This window comes from Carlito syrichta, unplaced genomic scaffold (assembly GCF_000164805.1).
Source record: "Carlito syrichta isolate Samal-C Ts95f unplaced genomic scaffold, Tarsius_syrichta-2.0.1 Scaffold312030, whole genome shotgun sequence".
In the NCBI taxonomy this organism is placed as follows: domain Eukaryota; kingdom Metazoa; phylum Chordata; class Mammalia; order Primates; family Tarsiidae; genus Carlito; species Carlito syrichta.
Genome location: NW_007256126.1, coordinates 186,018 through 205,913, shown reverse-complemented (window position 1 = coordinate 205,913; position 19,896 = coordinate 186,018). Strand labels below are relative to the sequence as shown.

At 41.3% G+C, this 19,896-nt stretch overlaps 2 pseudogenes; both read right to left on the bottom strand.

The window, feature by feature from the left end:
• Window positions 1–11,298: 11,298 nt before the first annotated feature.
• Window positions 11,299–11,736, bottom strand: LOC103271939 (annotated as a pseudogene).
• A 5,973-nt stretch (window positions 11,737–17,709) lies between these two features.
• The window catches only part of LOC103271941, a 5,283-nt pseudogene continuing 3,096 nt past the window's right edge, over window positions 17,710–19,896 (bottom strand).

Genomic DNA, 19,896 nt, shown 5'->3' with positions numbered 1-19,896 from the left:
CTTGAATTGGTCAGAGTAGGTTTCTGTTGCTTATAATTAAGTATCCTGACTGACACTGACATTTAAATTATGAGGCACTTTCCCTAAGGGAAATAAGAGAAATCAGGGATAGGTTATTTTTTTTTTCAGATAAGACTGAGGATTGAAAATCCAGCTCTTTAAAGGTTTTTAATGCAAACAGCCTATGCCATACAATGGCAAAGGTTTATTAAGTTACCAACTGTATCTCCTAGAATTAAGTGCCCATTGAAATGAAACTTTTGGGTGAGGGAGTGGCAGCTAAGGAATACAAGCACTGCAGGAGTAAGGTGGGGCTTTTTGTTTGTGTGTTTGTCTTTATGGAGTTGGACAGCTTAAAGAAAGAGAATAATGATGCCTAAATTCTCAGATGCCTAAATTCTCAGCTCCAGGTACATACAAACCAGGAATTTTCTATGACTTCTGAAACACACACAAGAAAACTTCTTATTTTTAACAACTGCAGGCCAAAACAGGTAAAAACCAAAGACAAAGTTTGATCTTGTGGATTGCTGAATTACAAAGGTACTTGAATTCACAGACCAACTACTCTTTTTAGAACAGAGTAAAAAAACCTGAGAATTTAATGGAGTTACATGGGTGAGTTCAAATAACTTAATTAATGTACTCCACCCTTTCAAGTCCTATATTGACTTCCCTTGCCAAATGAAAGCAATGATGAGTTTCTTACTGCCTTGATTGAGATCCTGTAATAAGCTGGCCTGAGGGTGTTGCCTTGAAACCTCAAACCCTATGCCAAACCCACCTCATTTTCTCTCATTACTGAGTCCCAGCATGTCTCAAAAAGTCAACTCTGAAAAGGCAAACTCTGAAGGAAAAGACTTAACCATCACAGGAGTTATGAGATTCTTCTACTTTATAAAAACAGAAACTTGGGGAATACATATGGAGAGAGATTCTGAGGACACTAGACCAAACAAGAATAAAAACATAGCTTTAGATCTGAATTTATTGATAAGGAGGAGTTACCAAAGATTCTAGACTCAGTGTGTTCAGTTGGGCAATTGAGAGTAGTATTAATGATCTGCTTAGTCGGCTGCTGCAATCAAGACTCATGGGGGCTGGTGTAAATAATAATGCTAGCTGGCACACATGTAACTCTCTCTAGGTGCCAAGCACTGTTTAAAGCACTTTCATACATTAAATTATTTAGTCCTAATAGGTAGTATCATCCCCCTTAATAAAAGAGGAGACCGAGGCAAATACAGGTTCAAAACTCCCCACATGTAGCAGCTTGTAAATGGTAAAGCTGAGATTCAAATCAGATAGCCTGGTCGTGGGTGGTGGCTCATGCCTGTAATCTCAGCACTTTGGGAGACAAGAGACGAGAGGATTGCCTGAGCCCAGGAGTTTGAGACCAGCCTGGGCACCATAGCAAGACTTCATCTCTACAATAAATTTAAAAAATTAGCCGGGTGTGGTGGCATGCGCCTGTAGTTCCAGCTACTAGGAAGGCTGTGGTAGAAGGATCATCTGAGCCCATCAGGTGGAGGCTGCGGTAGCCGTGAGTATGCCACTGCACTCCAGCCTGGGTGACAGAGTACAGAGTGAGACTCCGACTCAAAAACAAAAACAAAAACAAAAAAATCAGATAGCCTGTTCTATAGACTGAGCTTTTAAGGTCAATGTAGGGTTTTTGTTTTGTTTTTATGAAAGTGAGATGTCAGGAATACCATGGTATTACATAGTGAGATAATCTAAGACTTTAAGAAAATGCTCTAATAGATGTATCAAATGTGACCTACTTATCTATCCCAATGTCATGTCCTCAGATGCCCCAGAGGACACATAGTCACTTCAGTATTGAGAAGTCCACTGGTGAGGTTAGTGCCAGGATTTTTGGAGAGCACAGTAGTGGCATTTCTCTGGAGGCTAGACCTCAACAAAAAGCTGTGGCCCTTACTCAGCTCCCAAACCCTCTGTCCACCAGCCTCAAGTCCCTAAAATAAAAGAGAAGCTGGATACTTGCAGCAGACACATAATGGATATCCAGTCAAAAGTCAATCAAAAGTCATTCCTAGTCCTATTTCCTTTGCTACATCCCACCTTAGAGTGTGAAAAAAACCAGATACTTGTTTTCTCAGCAGTAGATGTGGTTACATGTTACCCAGTTCTGGCCAATGAGATACAAGGGAAAGTCTGCTGAGGGATTTAGGAAAAGATATTTTGTTTCCATTCAAAAGAGATGCTGGAGGAGCTAAGTTCTCACCCCAGACACCTCTGGACTTTGTGCCTTTGAATGAGATCATGAAACCTGGAGCTGCTGCCACCATCATTCAAACATAAGGTCTAAGCTTAAACTGAAAAGCCACTTGGATAATGCAGTATAGAAAGATGAAAAGATTGTGGGTCTTTGAAGAGTCATTCCCAGCAACTATGTAGCTCCAGGCTTCTTGTTATACAAGGAAACAAATCCCTACTTGTTAATGGTATTATTGTTCCACATTGCTAACACCTATAGCCTAAAACATTTCTAAATGATAAAGTAACTCTTGAGGAAGGACTCAAAATAACACACCGATGCATACTACATACTGCGTACTTCCTTCCAACAATCAGAAGAAATCTCAAAACAACTGATACTGCTACTCTGTTTCTTGAAAACTTTGAAGAGAATCAAAATACGTTTATGTAATTTACAGCAATACATTTTTTTGGAAGTCCTCTTTTTCTACCTACTTTGATCCCACGGTACCATTGTTCCAGAGCTGCTTGCTCTATAGGTCTTCAGTTCTCTTTCCTTTCTCCTTTTTCCTCTATGTTTCAGTCTTCATGATGTAGGCTCCCTTGCTTCTCTCCACAAAAATGAGTGGGGAGGAGGGGGCACTTGTAACTGCAAAATTCCTTTTGGTGTAAAATTCCAGTACTCCCACATTAACAATTGTTGTTTTGTACAGGCAAAGTGGCTCATGCCTATAATCCCAACCCTTTGGGAGGTGAAGATGAGATAATTGCCTGTGCTCAGGGATTCGAGACCAGCCTGGGCAACTTGGAGAGAACTTTTTTCTATAATTAATAAAAAAAATTAGCTGGGTGTGGTGGTGTGTGCCTGTAGTTCCAGCCACTTGAAAGGCTGAGGTGGAAGGATCGCTGAGCCCAACAGGTCGAGGCTGCTGTAGCCATGAGCATGCCACTGCACTCCAGCCTGGGCAACAGACTGAGACAGTGACTCAAAAAAAAAAAAAAAAAAAAATTGTTCCATCACACATTATTTAAACTGTTGTTTATAATGGATATTTCTGTATTTCAGACTTTCATTTTTAAAGTAAAGTTACTTTTTTTAAGAAGACAAGTTGGTCCCAATATGAGGTCACATCACATTTGAGAATGTCAAATGTTCTCAAACTGAATACCTTAAAAATAGTAACATATATGTTTAAAATAATGATAATGCTCCAGACATTATATGTAAAAACAAGGAGTAAGGCTTATTTCTACAAAATATTATATTACTGGCCCTAGTTAGTTTTTGGTTGCTGCTATAACAAATTACCACAAACATAGTAGCTTAAAAATAATATAAATGTAGGTGGTTCAGCCTGTAATCCCAGCACTTTGGAGGCCTAGGCGAGTGAATTGCCTGGGCCCGCGGGTTGGTTCGACCTTGTCTCTACAATAAATCAAAAAAACAAAAACAAAAAAAGAGCCGGACATGGTAGCATGCGCCTGTAGTTCTGGCTACTTGGAAGGCTGAGACTGAAGGATCACCAGAGCCCAGCAGGTCGAGGTTGCGGTGACTGCGAGCATGCCACTGCACTCCAGCCTGGGCGACAGAGTGAGACTCCAACTCAAAAAAATCTCTGCTTCTGTCATCATATTTTGACCCTTTTTCTGATCTCTTATAAGAATCCTGTGCTTATATTTAGGGTCTACCCAGATAATCCAGGATAGTCTTTCCATTTTAAGATCCTTAATAACCACATGAAAAGTTTTTTTTTTTTTTTTGCCAATTAAAATAACATTCATAAGTAACAGGGATTAAGTTGGGAACATCTTTGGGGGATCATGATTCAGCTTATCACAGTCTGTCCAAAGATTCACATCCATTCCACTTCAGAGGACATTCACCCCTTCTCAGCATCCCCAAAAGTCTTAACCTGTCACAGCACCAACTCAAAGTCCAAATTCTCTCTGAATATTACCATTTCAAAAGTCCCAAATCATTTCACCTAAATCAAAAATGGGTAAGATTCTGGGTACGATTCATCTTGGGACAAAATTCTTCCTCATCTGCGGACCTGTGAAACTAGAAAATAAATTATCTGCTTTCAAAATACAGTACTGAGACAAGCATAGGATCATAGTTATAGACATTGCTATTCAAAAAGGGAGAAAATGAAAGGAAAAAAGGAGACACCAGACCAAAGCCATTTTGAAATCCATCGGTAAAAACTCCATTTCAATAACCGGAGTTAATTCTCTGTGGTTCTTGGCTCCATTCTCTGAAGCTGGGACTCCATCCTCTAAACCATACTGTCTTTTGCATGAAGATAAACAATGTTGTCATCTAAGCAGTTTTATCAGCTCATTTTCTGTCTGTAGAATTTTGGGAGTCCAGTAGCCTTTTAAACTTGTGTCTCCTTTCTGTGCCTTTCTGGCTAAGCTGGTAGTGTTTCTGCCAGTATAACATCATCAAGCATCTTATGGGTCTCCCATGTATGTCACAGGGATTCACTCCTTTAGATGAGAAGCTCTTTCATGGATCTTTCCTGGATAGTCCCATGAGCTGGCTGAGGTAATCCATGAGTCACATGTTTAATATCTTCAGTAAGCCCTCTGTGTGCCAGAATACTGTGACATTCAAAAAGGGAGAAAATGAAAGGAAGAAAGGATACACCAGATGAAAGTACCTGTAAAACCCAACTGTAAAAACTCCATTTTTTTTTTTTGAGTTGGAGTCTCACTCTGTTGCCCAGACTGGAGTGCAGTGGCATGCTCCTGGCCACCGCAGCCTTGACCTGCTGGGCGATTCCAAGTAGCTGGAACTACAGGTGTATGCTACCACGCCCGGCTAATTTTTTGATTTATTGTAGAAATGAGGGCTCGCCAAGTTGCCCAGGTGGGTCTCGAACCTGAGGGTTCAGGCAATCCACTCACCCCGGCCTCCCAAAGCACGAGATTAAAGGCTAAACCACCGAGCCCAGCTTAAAAACTCCATTTCAACAACTGGAGTTAATTCTCCAATTTCTTCCCAGATTCTAGCTGAAGATTTTCCAGCCACTGTTGGCTTTACTTCCTCACAGTAAATCTCCTAATTTTATTCACTTTTGCAATCTGGATATGCTGATAATTTCCAAAATCATCCAATCTTGGTTCCTTTTGCTTATAGTCTTTTCCTCAATTTATCTCTTTCTTCTCACATTGATTATAATTAATAAAGAATAAAACAGGTTGTAGCCTCAATACTTTGTTTGGAACTCTCCTCAGTTAAGTGTTCAAGCACATCATTGACATGTTCTTAATTCCACATAAATGTATAACACAATTCCACTAATCTTTCTGCTACTATATAACAAGATCCCCTTTCCTCCAGTTTTAAACAACATGTTTCACATTTCCTGCTAGGCCTCACCAGTAGAGTATTGAATACTCATAATTCTACTAACAGTCTATTCGAGGCAAATTAAGGTCTTTTTTATCATGCTTCTCAAACTTCTTCCAGCATCTTGTCACAACCCAATCCCAGTGCCACATCCACATTTTGGAATATTTATTACAGCAGCACCCCATTAACTGATAACAAAATTTGTACTGCTGTAACAATGATGACAAACCTAGTGGTTTAAAACAACAGATTTAGTCTCTCATGGTTCGGGAGGTCAGAGTCTGAAATCAAGGTGTTGACAGGGCTGTATTCCTTCTGGAGGCTTCTGAGGGGATTTTGTTTTCTCACCTTTCCAGTTTCTGGAACTATCGATGTCCATTCCTTGGCCTATGGCATCACAACACATCATTTTTTCTTCCTGCTTCCGTCATCCTATATGCTTCCTTTGCCTCTGCTGTCTTGTCTGTCCCTTGTGATTACATTGGGCTCACCTGGAAGATCCAGGATAACTCTCCATCTCAAAATGCTTGATCTAATATGATCTTTTATGCCATATAAGATAGTATTCACAGGTTCCAGAGATTAGGATGTGGACATATTTGGGGTGCATTTGCTTTCTGCAAGTCCCAATTCTTCACCTCTCCTTGGAACCGTGTGGTTTGTCATGTAATTTTGCAGCTCTGTGGGGGCACGGTATCTTCCTCACCCTTGGATTTGGGGCTTAGCCTAGTGACTTGCTTGCTGCAGCTAATAAAAATAGGGGCAAAAGTTACGTCCTCCAGACATCTTTTAACTTTGCTCTTGCTCTTTTGAGCTTTGCCATGGTTGTGAAAAGGGATGCTTCCATCAGTGTAACCCTGTGATCCTGTTGCCAACAGCAAGTTCTGCTGCTCTTTTTTTTTTCCAGGTTGAAATGAACAAGCACGAAATATAGTAGAGAGGAGCTGATTTTACTCCAAAAGCTGGCAGTTGGGGAAATGAACAGGCTCACGCCTCAAACAGACCATTCCAACTTCTGAACTGTTTGCAGGGATTTAAAACTGGGTACAGGGAGCATGCAGGATTGGCAGTGGGTGCTGGTCCGCCGGGCTTGTTCCGATGGCTACCTTGAGTTATTGCACCATTTGATGTCCAGGCTGGCACCATCTCAGAATTGTAGATTAGCCACAGCCTTGAGGTAATAATCTCCAGGTGGGAGAGAATCCCACTGCTGTCCAGTTTGCTTCAAGATTAGCCTCTGAAACTTCTAAGCAAGCATATGATCATAGCTATGTGAACACAATGCAATGAATGTCTGGTGAAAAGGGGAGGAAAGGGAGAAAAATAAAAGGAAAAAAAACCTTAAAAATAGGAAACTAAGTTACAGTCCCACAAGATGGATAGGAGGTGTATAGAAAAAAGCTGCCCCAACCAAGTCCAGCTCAGAGTGGAGGCCTGAGCTGCTCCAAAATATAAACCTGGTTAATAATCCCTGCAGCTAACCCGCAACTGTGTGAGAAATAAATACTTGTTGAATACCATTGACTTTTAGGATGAGTTGTTATGCAGCAATACAATTATTTTATTTTCATAATAACGTTAAGGCTTAAGGAAATACTACCAACGTTCATTCAATTCTTTAGAATACCTAGAGTTACATGAATTTAAACACACACAGACAGACACACACACACACTTCATTTTATGATGTATTGCGTTAAGTTTTAGTGTTTTATAAAAACTGCTTCCAAAGGCAATGTCATCTGGCTGAAGCAAAATTTTTCTGAACCACAGAAAAATCAGATAAGGTAGAGATTCAAAACAGAAGTGTAACCTTCAGGTGTTGCACATAGACACTTTTCCCCTGATTTATAAACTTTGCAATTTAGAAAATATTTCTCTAAGTATGCTTTGCAACACACTGCAGCAGTTTCTTAAATGCTATTGTTGTTGTATGTGTGTAGCAGTTGTGTGCTGAGCACTGACCATGTACACCTCTTCCCAACTCGTGTTCAGTGGCTCACTGATACCAGGTTGACAGCTAGTAATGAGCCGTGGTGGGACTACTTACACCATGAAATTTTTTGCTTCAGTTATGGATGTGTGCACTGGGTCATAATAGAAAGTGTATTTCTTACACTGGATCATGGTCAGAAGCTCTGAAAGCTTGAGTACTTGAGTACTTCAACTCCCTATAGTACTAACAATCTATTTGTGTAAAACCTTTCTGCCCCTGGAAGCAAGACTTGACACAACAGCAAAGAAAATGGTGACACTACCCAAATTAATTTGGAAACAGAGACATTTTTCTGTGGATGCTTCTGCCATGGGTGTTCAGGTTTCTGTGTTCTCTTTGTCCTCCAGCCAGCTGAAGGGGTTGGGTGGGGGTACTATTTCATTCTAATGTTTTAAGTTGTGCCTTGAAATGTATGGGGGGGGAGGGAAATGGATATTCAATGATGGAAAAGGAATGGGTATTTTGCTTGCATGACTTCAAAAGATGGTGGTGGTCCCTGCTGCCCTGTTCTCAGACCATGACATTTGGTCCCATGGTATCATTCTGAGTAAGGTGGGGGACAGAAACTGTCTTTCAATCATGCCAGTGGCCCTGTCTGCAGCCAGCAGACACTTGCACGGCAATATAAGCGGCCTTATTCTCTAGTAAAATTTATCAGCTCAGCTGGGCTGAGAACTAGAAGCAAATGAAGCTAGCACTGCTAATGAGGGTTGGAGCAATCTCTGAGCCAAACAAGAATCTTAAAATCGACTTCTGTGCGTCCATCCCTATGAAGCAGTTGAGCTGCTGTTCTTCTTGGAATTTCACATGTTTTGGTGAAACACAACATATATTTTGACAAACAAACTCAACCTTTTCTTTGGCCTTCTGACTTTATCTGTATTCTGAGCTTCAGACATACTTAAACCACTCATAGGTGTCCCTGCTTGCCCACTTTATTTATGTTCTCCACTTTCACTGTAGCAGAGGTTTAAAAAGGAACACTGGAGCTGGGCTCGGTGGCTCAGCTTGTAATCCCACGCTTTGGGAGGCCGAGGTGAGTGGATTGCCTGAGCCCGCGGGTTCGAGACCCACCTGGGCAACTTGGTGAGACCTCACCTCTACAAAAAATAAAAAAATTAGCCGGGCATGGTAGCGCGCACCTGTAGATCCAGCTACTTGGAAGGCTGAGGCAGAAGGATCACCGGAGCCCAGCAGGTCGAGGCTGTGGTGCCTGGGAGCAGCCGCTGCACTCCAGTCTGGGTGACAGAATGAGACTCCAACTCAAAAAAAATAAATAAATAGAATAGAATAGAATAGAATAAAATAAAATAAAAAGGAACACTGGGTAGAAACTGATGTGAAAGGAACCTTCCTGGAGCTGTATGGTGTAAACCATTGCCATAAGCCTCAGTCAAGTCTCATTTGCTGTACCCTCTCATAAAGATGGCATTGGCAAAACTTTAACCACACCCCAACCTCCAGAATCTCATTATTTGATCAGTTGACTTCAGTAACTTTTGTTTAAATAGCTATGCAGATGCAGTAGCAAGTTGAACCCTAAGACTTCCAACCAGATTGGTGTGATTGAGCCACCTTTATAAGGAAAACTGGCAGCTCACTGGTGTCAGAGATCGCAGGCAGTGACACTTAGCCAACAAAACACACAAAACAACAATTGAAATTCAAATAGAGTTATAGCAAATTCTACATACCAGGCATGATTCTGGGCACTTTATTTGCATTACATTGCACATCTCTTGTGAAATATAGGCTATTATCATCATTTTCCAGCAGAAGAAAATTGAGGTTAAGTAACTTTCTCAGGATCACAGAGCCATGTTGGTTAAAGTCTAGATCCAAATCCAGAGAGCCTGGCCCCATGGCTCAGGCTCCTAGCAAAATGGCATCACACCCCTCATGCCAAAGCTTTTCTATCTCCTTGCAGGTTGAGTTCTAAGTCTCAAGAGAGGCTCAGAAGTCCCTCCTCAACCTGTTCTTGGCTATCTCTCCAGCCTCCCTTTTCCCCAGCCAACCTCACCTCAGGCTTTCTTCACTCTTTGTGCCCTGAGTTGCAACACTGTAGATGCTTTTGCACAAGACTTCCTTTCCACATGGCCAATCAAGAGAAGAAATATACCTTTGAGAGTGGGCCTGGTGGCTTATGCCTGTAATTTCAGCACTTTGGGAGGTGGAGGCCAGAGAATTGCCTGAGCTCAGGAGTTGGAGACCAACCTGGGCAACTTGGTGAGACCTCGCATAAAAAAAATAAAAAATAAATAAATTTTAAAAAATGAGCCACTCATGGTTGTGCATGTCTGTGGATCCAGCAACTTGGAAGGCTGAAGTGAAAAGGATCGCCTGAGCCCAGCCAGTTGAGGCTGTGGTGACTGTGAACATGCCACTGCTCTCCAGCCTGGGCAACAGAGTAAGACTCTGAAGAAAAAAAAAAAAATGCTCTTGACTATGTCTGAAGTTATATTTTGAAAGATAAATCACTTTTAAACTTTAGTGTTTATTTTTATGGTAAAAAAAATTCTTGTGATGCATCTTACAATGGATTACAATAATCATTATGGTATGATGCTGAAGTCAAAAGCTACTAAAATAGCAATAATGGTCACAGTTTACATTTAGTTGTTTGATAAACTCTCAACAATATTAAACTTTCCCTGAACCCCATACTCCAGGAAAACAGCAACAGTCAGGAAATCCTATTCTTTTGTTTTTTGAAATCCCTTGCCCCTTTGGATGGACTTAAAGGTCATAATACTCAGTGATCTATCACAGAAACAAAGAACCGAGCATCACATGCTCTCACTCATAAGTGGACCTTGAACAACTATTGTAATACTATAAGAAAGGGATTGGCAATAGTGGGAAACTTCCGGGGGTGGGGGTAGGTGGAAGGATTGCCAGAGCCCAGCAGGTCAAGGCTGTGGTGGCCGGGAGTGGCCACGGCACTCCAGTCTGGGTGACAGAGTGAGACTCCAACTCAGAAAGAAAAGAAAAGGAAAGAAAAGAAATTCCTCACCCTTTTGTGTTCCAGCAAACCACTAGCTTCAAAGAACCCCTCCTCCCACCAATAGGTAAGACTTGCCTCTACTCTTCCTGACAATTCCTTTGTCTACCAGGTTCTATGAAACTCCAGATCCACTTCCTTTTCTTTGAGCTTCCTCATTAATGAATATTTTCCCCATAGCAATAGCCTGAATTAAATCCTCTCTTTAATTGCCCCGTGCATATTGTTTTTGACAATTCGGGGCCATGACTCAGAGAGGATTAGACCTTTCTCTGGGTCCTCAGGTCCTTGTTTGTTCCATTCCTGACTGCCAGCTGGGGACCCAAGGGTGAGTCTGACTCAGGATTCAGTGTCCTTTGGGCGCATGGTGGGGATTTGATTCTTTTTGAGTACTTGCTTCATTTCCACTGACAGCTTCTTTTGGTTTTGTGGTCTGACCATTGGTGATCTCTGTAAGTGAGTTTACAGCCCATAGAAATCTTGTCTCTATTGGGTGAGAGACAACAATCTTCTTTGTTACTCTTTTCTGTTGGGTTGTCTATATTGTTAAAGTAAATTGTTAATTAAATCAATTAAGAATTCATATCCAATAGGAAGAGAAAATTGCTTTAATATGAACCAGTAAATTTTGTGTTTCTATGTGTATGCTTCATCCATGGCTAAAAAAATTTTTTTAAAGCATTTGGTAGCATTTAATGAATCTCCCTCCATGTGACTTCAAGCCACCAGGACACAGGCTTCCCCCACACCCTTAATCTTCTCCTCAGCTCTTCTGCTAAAGAATTGGCCTTCATGATGACAGGCTGCTTTTCCCTTTCCCAGAACTTTGTAGTAGCCTGATTGCACCACATCAATGATGGGAGCAGCTCCCATCTTGTTTTTAGCAGCATTCACCCTTGTCTGCTCACTGAACAAAGTCCACAATTTATCAAGGCTGACAGTTGGGCAGAAGCTCTGGTTCCTCTTTAAATGGTAATGCCTCATACCAACTTTCTTGAAGTATCCTGGGTGATATTTGTCGAAATTGATCCTGTGGTGATGCAAGCCACCAGCCTTACCATGGTCTCCCGAGTGCTTTCAGTGCTTGATGATGCAGCTGTGGCTGTGGCTCATGTGGCCCTGAAGTTTCCCGGTCTTCTTTAGTCTGGATGGCATGGTGGTGGCCCAGATCAAAGAGGAAGGCCTCCGAGAAGTTTCGCGAGTTATCGAGCACAAGGGTGGGGTCAATCCCTGGCTAAAATTTTAAGATTAAAGCTAAAAAACTGTATCTGTATGTACAACATATATGTATCTGTGAATTTGTAATATTTTCCTACCTCTGGATGGCATTACCAAACTAGATTATAAAATCTCTTAAAGGTGCTATATTCTAGCCAGACTCAGCGGCATGCTTGTAATCCTAGTCCTTCAGGAGGCAGAAGTGAGAGGATTGCCTGAGCCTAGGGGTGTGAGAACAGCCTGGGCAACTTGGTAAGACCTCGTCTCTACAACAAATCAAAAAATGAGCAGGACGTGGTGGTGCATGCCTATGTTTCCAGTTACTTGGAAGGCTGAGACAGGAGGATCTACTGAGTCCTGCAGGTCAAGGCTGTGGTGGCTCTGAGTGTGCCACTGCACTCCAACCTGGGTGACAGAGTGAGACTCTGACTAAAAAAAAAAAAAAAAAAAAAAAAAGGTGCTAGATTCCTATTGGCTTAGCGATAAATAAGTGCTTATATAAACTGAATATTTCTGAAGTTCTTGTGTATGAGTATGAAGAGGCCATATCTTTGGGTCTGTTAATAAACATGTTCATTTTTTGCCACTTTGAGATATTGACTTAAGGGGAATATGCTTTTGTTAAGCAAAAAAACAAACAAACAAACCCCCCCCCCCAAAACCAGTAGTTCTGTCTAAAGTAAAATGACTGGTTGTTCCAGAATGAGAAAGAGAAAAGTCTAGGACAAAACTTGAATGGATATGTAAAGTTGTAGAAAGTGTAAAGAAACAGAATTTTATTTGCCATGGTCAAAGCTGACTAAGGTTTATGATTTATGTATAAGATTCTTAAAAAGGTCTTTAGTAGCAAATATTATACTGATACAAAACTAGAATTTGGTTCTCTCTGTTAAAATGACAACTTTTTCTTATACTATTGGTCTGCTCTTGATAAGTGATTGTGAAGTTATTCTTACCTTCTGTGTAATCTGCCAAGATTACAAAGATTGTGTGTATTATAAGAATAATTTGCTGTGCTTTGTGTTGACTTTGTCATGTCCTTGATGATTTAAGACAGTAAAGTTTTCTCATTTTTGAAAGAGCTAAGTTAGGTTCTTTACCATCATGTTACCTTCTACATTTACTTCTTAAATCTGTTGCCATTCCTTTGATGAACCTGATAACCAAGTATTGTTCCAAGAAATCCGTGATCATATTTTGATCAGTGTTCAAATCTCTTGACAACTTTTGCTATTTTGCCTTTCCCAAATTAAATCCTAAATGATATTTTTTAATACCTAAGACCGTCTTGTAGATTTTCAAGGGACCCTTAAAAAATCAGAAGAAATTTTTTATTTTACAGTGTCAAAAGAGCGGGTCTAGAAATAGTTAAGTTTATTTGATATGTTACTATTGATGAGTTGCATGGAAAGCATTGTCCAATCAAAAAAGATATATAATTTTCCCTGGGTTAAATCTGTATGAATAAAATGTTATTTATTAATATAAATATTTTGAAATTATATGCCTTACAGGGTCTGACAAGTAAGTTCGCGAACTCATCCTAGAAAAAGTGCCATACCTCATTGCTGAATATCGTCACTATGGTCACCTTTGAAGTACTCCCCTTGGGAAGCTGTGCACTGATGCCAGTGCCTCGTCCACTCATCAAAGCAATTTTTGAACTCTTTCTGGAATGACCATCAGAGCTGTTGTTGTATCACCCTTGATATTCTGAATGTCATAAAAATGCCTTATTTTTAATATTCCCTTCATCTTTGCATAATGAAAAAAAGTCACTGGAGGCCAGGTCAGGGGAGTAGGTAGAATATTCCAATACAGTTACTTGCTTACCTGCTAAAAACTCCCACACAGACAGTGTTGTGTGAGCTGGTGCATTGTTGTGATGCAAAAACTCTTTCAGGACCATTTTTGTACTTACTTTTCTCATCCCAAGATTTTTTGTTAAAATTTTCCTCTTTCTCTATCAATGTTTATTTGGTCTGCTAAGCTTCTCACAGTCAGCCAATGATTTTGACACACAATTTGACAAATATTTGCAATGTTTCTATCAATTCTGCTTGCTACTTGCTGTCCTGAACTCTCTTTATCAGTGACACTTTCTCTTCCCTCAGAAAAACATTTAATCCATTTGCACACTGCTATTTTCTTCATGACATTATTCCCATAAACTTGGACTAACAAGTCCCTGATTTCACTTCTACTCTTACCAAAATTTGTTGTGGTTGTTGTTGTTGTTAGATTAGAGAATATAGTTTATTTAGAAAGTAAATTTGAGACAGAGATAAAGAGGAAATTCACCTACCCAAGGTAGGGGAGGGGGCCAAAGCTTAAGAAAACATGGCCTGGTCAAAGCGCAAAGAGCACATGGCCACACCAGAGCTTAGCAAGGCAATGGTGGTGATGTTCTGGCAATGGCCCATTCTTGCCAAGTTTAACAAGAAATTTAATGTTTGTTTGTTGCTGTAATTCAAATTTCAACCTTCTCGTGATGGCACGCAAAAACATGCAACAACAATAATGAAAACCACTCAGCAAGACACTGACATGTGTCAACACGAACACAGCTGTGAGACACTAATATACCAAGGTTATGAAACCTTACCGAGTTGTTTGTACAGAGCAGCCAGCATAAGCACACAGTGGCAAGTTCGCGAACTTTACTGTCAGTCCGTGTATGGGGATTTCCTAGAGAATTTCCAGGACCCTTGCTGTCCATGATATATTTATATTTTAATGCTCTATTTTCTGGATATAAGAAATTCCTTTTTTTTTTTTTTTTTTTGAGAAAGCAGGATTTATTGAGGGGACAGAAAAGTGGGAGGGGACCCAATTTCTTAAGCTGACTTTTCTCTTAAGTTGTCTGTAACTCATAGCAACTTAGTAGATTATGCTTTTATAAACCAAAATGAAACATATACCTTTTTCTTTCTGCCTGATCCTCCCAGGATTTGGGAACTGTTAAATATTCTCTTTGGTGGCTAAATTGTTATTTTAATAGGTTCAATAATAATCTGTTTTCCTTGTTGGCAGGACATAATTGGAAACATTGGTTATGCAATTATGGCCTTGCCTGGAAGGTCTTATTTGAGAGCAATGCTCATTAAAGCAGATTTGACCAAATACTTTTTTTTTTTTTTTTTTGAGTTGGAGTCTCATTCTTGCCCCCAGGCTGGAGTGCAGTGGCATGCTCATGGTCACAGCAGCTTCGACCTGCTGGGCTTAGGCGATCCTTCCATCTCAGCCTTCCAAGTAGTTGGTGACCAAATATTTTTAAGGAACAACAGCCGACTTTATGGAGACAATGCTAACAAAGTCCTGGGGAAAAGTATCCTCTACCTGGTTTACAGGATTCCTAGCATCACAGGTGAATAAGGGAAGTCATGTACTGGGGGACTTGGGAATCTTTGGATGTTTTGGAGATCTCAAGAAGTGGAATTCACTCAAATCTTAGGTACTACAGGTGAGATCTGACTACAGGTTCTTGGCTTGTCTTCCTAACATTGAGTGGCTTTTAAAAGATTCCTTGGGCAACCTCTTTGGGGTCTCCTCTTGCTGCCAAGAGCTTTCCTGCCACCTAACAAATTCCACCTCACTCACACACGCACAAAAAAGATTCCTTATGAAAACTTCCAGCAACACAAACTTAAGAACACCTATATATGGCAAATTGCTGTTCTAGCTCTACCTGTGTAAGTAATCAGGCCAAATTTGATGAGACCATCTTTGTGTCCAAGAATAATCTTTCACTGAGACTATTTTTGATCAAGAGGACAGTGACTGTAGAAAGAAATTTTGTGTGTCAGTGGAAAACTACACATTTGCAGAGCACACTCTTGTTAGTTGTTAGGCCTTGTTAGTTGCCTTTGAGTTACTTTACACCTCTATGTAAATTACAGATAATTGATGGATAACAAATTGTGTCTTATTTTGGAGCAATTTAGTTGACTTTCTCCTCTCCCCATCTGGAAATAAAAATAAAAGCCACCTGTGGTATCTACATGCACAAGGGGCTGGATGCTGTTACTTTGTCCACGTTGCAAGTCCATGCCACATTTTCTTTTCTTTTATTTTCTTTTTAAAATTTTTATTTTAAAGATGTGGGGTAAGCCGGGCTCAGTGGCTCAGGTTGTAATCCTATGCTTTGGGAAGCTGAGGTGAGTGGATTGCCTGAACCTTCGGGTTCGAGACCCGCCTGGGCAACTTGGCGAGAACTCATCTCTACAATAAATCAAAAAATGAGCCGGGCGTGGTAGCGCGCGCCTGTAGTTCCAGCTACTTGGAAGGCTGAGGCGGAAGGATCGCCGGAGTCCAGCAGGTCGATGCTGCGGTGGCTGGGAGCGGCCAGTGCACTCCAGTCTGGGTGACAGAGTGAGACTCCAACTCAAAAAAAAAAAAAAGATGTGGGTTACAAGTCAGGAATGGGTACATAAGTGGTTTTCGTACAGGTGAAGTTTAAGCCTCCCATTGGACCTCACTTCATCTGAATTAGGATCAGGCACCCTTATTGATGTTATGTGTCCTCCCCCTCCCCCCAGCAGTGTCCTGCTACTGCCAATCCCTTTCTTGTAGTATTATGCTAGATGTTCAGGGTCCACTTATAAGTGAGAACATCTGGTACTCAGTTCTTTTTTCTGTGATAGATCACTGAGTATTGATAGACTCTAAATCCATCCAAGTTGCTGTGAAAGCCTTAATTTTGTACTACTGTAGGGCTGCATAATATTCCATTGTGTATATGTACCACATCTTTTTTTTAGATTAGAAAATATAGTTTATTTAAAAGTAAATTGGGGAGAGAGAGAGAGAGAGAGAGAGAGAGAGAGAGAGAGAAGATTCACCTCCCCAAGCGAGGGGAGAGGGCCAAAGCTTAAGAAAACATCCCCCGGGCATAGCTCAAAGAGCACATGGCCGTACCATAGTTTAGCAAGGCAGTGGCCCCTACCACATTTTTTTTAAGGCCCAAAGCTATTTTTATTTTAAGTTCCTTTCTCAGAAAGACAAAACACCAGGTATTTTGCACATAATCACTTTGTGGGATGGCAGATGGTTCTAGTTTTGAGTTCCCACACTCTAGTCTACTTACACTCTTCAGACCTTACCAGAACTTAGCCCTCTTCTAGGAACAAAGTGGGTGCCCATGAGCATATTTAGGTATGTTCAGTAAAGATAGGGCTGCTGAAATAAATGAAAATAGCAGCTAGAAATGACAACTTAGGTTGTCACATAGTGATCAGATGCTCTGTCTGCCAGCTATATAAATATAAAAACTTGCTTTTATTCTGTTTGGTAAATAATCTTTTAAGGGGAAGTTAGGCCGGGCTCGGTGGCTCGGCCTGTAATCCCAGCACTTTGGGAGGCTGAAGTGTGTGGATTGCCTGAGCCCGCGGGATCGAGACCTGCCTGGGCAACTTGAAGAGACCTCATCTCTACAACAAATCAAAAAATTAGCCGGGCATGGTAACATACGCCTGTAGTTCCAGCTACTTGGAAGGCTGAGGCAGAAGGATCGCCAGAGCCGAGTCGAGGCTGCGGTGGCCAGGAGCGGCCATTGCACTCCAGACTGGGTGACAGAGTGAGACTCCAACTCAAAAAAAAAAAAAGGAAGTTAAAGGAGTATGATGCTTTCCATACTGAACAGGCCTGTTAAGTGAGTACTTGATCCATTCCTTGGCAACTAACTTTTGCTCTTTCCTTTTACTTCCATTAGCATCAGAAAGTCATTGCCTTGTTTTGGCTAGATGTTTCCCAATTCTGTCTTCAGAAGAGTCAGTAGCTATGAAGAAACACTTAAGCAGTCATTTTTTTCAGGTGACTGAAAGAAGCAGGAACTTTAGTGTTCAAAATAGCAAAGTACCTTCATTGCACTTCCTTGTGGTCACAGGATACCCCCGTCCTAGAATAAGCTACTCAGCTGTCTGGAAAGGGAAAGGGCTCTTGTTAATCCTGCTTTGGCAAAGAGATACTGGGGGGAGGTGGCACAAAATACTCCTCCATGAAGCAATGGTAGTTTTGTGGTAGTTCTTCAACACAGTTGCCTTCTACTACATTGTCAGGTCTCAGTCGTAGATCTCTGTCCTCCAGGACGGACTCCATGGGCTCCAACCCAGCCTTGTCCATGGCATGGAGCCAGTCACCAGAGGCAATGGCTTTCTCCACTAGTGCTACTGCTTCGCTGCTGCTGAAATCCACAAGAACCAGACGCTCCAGGTGCTTGATCACCTCGGCTGTGATCCGGCCACTTCCCTGAGGATTCGCCTTGGAAGTGAAGTCCCTGTTGCCCACCCAGGGGGACCCAGAGGCCCCTATACACCACATTTAAAAAAAATACAGCCTGCTTTCCATGGGCAGAATGGTTGGCTCTATGTTTTTGCTATTGTGATAGTGCCACAATAAACATGCTAGCACAGGTATCTTTTTTGTAGAACTATTTGAGTTCCTCTGGGTATATTTCCAGTAGGAGGATTGTGGACTGTCAGGATTGCGGACCTTACTGGAAAGGTCAATTTCTAGTTCTTTTAGAAATCGCCACAGTTTTCCATAGAAGTTGAGCTAGTTTGCACTCCCACCAGGAGAGTAGAAGCATTCCCTTTTCTACGCATCCTAGCCAGCATCTGATGTTTTTTGTTTTATTAATGATGGCCATTCTTACTGGAGTTAGGTGGTATATCAGTGTGGTCTGTAACACATTTTCAATTCTTCTAGTTTTCTTCAATATTTGGTTACAACACACCCAACACACCACACTAAGTTTTCTGACTTTCATCTTCACACTTTACCTGATGACACGGAGAACTAAAACTTGACTACCCAGATTCTTGTCTCTTAGGACTCTAAATGGACCTGGCTCTTTCTTCCAAGATCGGAAGAAGATCTGAGAACTAAAGTCCAGCAACTTGATGTAAACTTCAAAGACTATATCACACTGTAACAGATCATGCAAGATTTTTCCATGAACATGCTCCTATCTGGGCCACTAAGGAAGGAAGTCCAGTGAAATGCTCAGGTCATGCATGTCCTTAAATGAGAGGTAACCAAGAATGTGGACAATTTTACCAGAGCATCAACATCCTAACTTCAAGAAACTCAATGAGTGGTGTTGTATAACTGAAAGATTTTCCACCACTGACCTCCTGAGATCTACCAGACTTGTTAGCTTCAAGGTTCAACTCTGACTCTTTACTTTATATTAATATTTAATCTTTATATTAATAATATATTTTATATTAATATTTCTCTTTCTTGTATAAGATGCCTGACATCTAGGTCTTAAAAGGACTGATCTTTGCCACCACCTGTCAATATGGCTTAACTAATTTTGCAGAGACAATGACAACAAGAGTCCTTGATAAACCTTTTTTTTTTTAAGTTGGAGTCTCACTCTATTGCCCAGGCTGGAGTGCAGTGGCATGCTACCACAGCCTCGACCTCCGGGCTCAGGTGATCCTGCCACCTCCACCTTCCAAGGAGGTGGAACCACAGGCATGCACCACCACGCCTGGCTAATTTTTTGATTTATTCTACAGGCAAGGTCTCCCAAGTTACCCAGGCTAGTCTCAAACTCCTAGGCTCAGACAATTCTCCCATCTTGGCCTCCCAAATTGTTGGTATTACAGGCATAAGCCACCACACCCAGCCCGAGATTCTATTTTTTAGACCCTGTTTTGCCACACTCAGAAGGTTTATGAGTTGTTCAGGGATGAATAATATTCATTTTTCATGAACTAAAGTGGAAGCTGACAATGTTAAACTTTACCTGAACCCTATGCTCCTAGAAAATAGTGACAGTTAAAAAATTCCACCAGGCGCGGTGGCTCAAGCCTATAATTCCAGCACTTGAGAGACAGAGACAAGAGGTTTGTCTGAGCTCAGGGGTTCGAAACCAGCCTGGGCAACTTGGTGAGACCACGTCTCTACAATAAATCAAAAAAATGAGCCACTTGTGGTAGCATGCACCTTTAGTTTCAGCTGCTTGGAAGGTGGAGGGAGAAGGATCACTTGAGCCCAGCAGGTCGAGGCTGCGGTGACCATGAGCATGCCGCTGCACTCCAGTCTGGGTGACAGAGTAAGACTCCAACTCAAAAAAAAAAAAAAAAA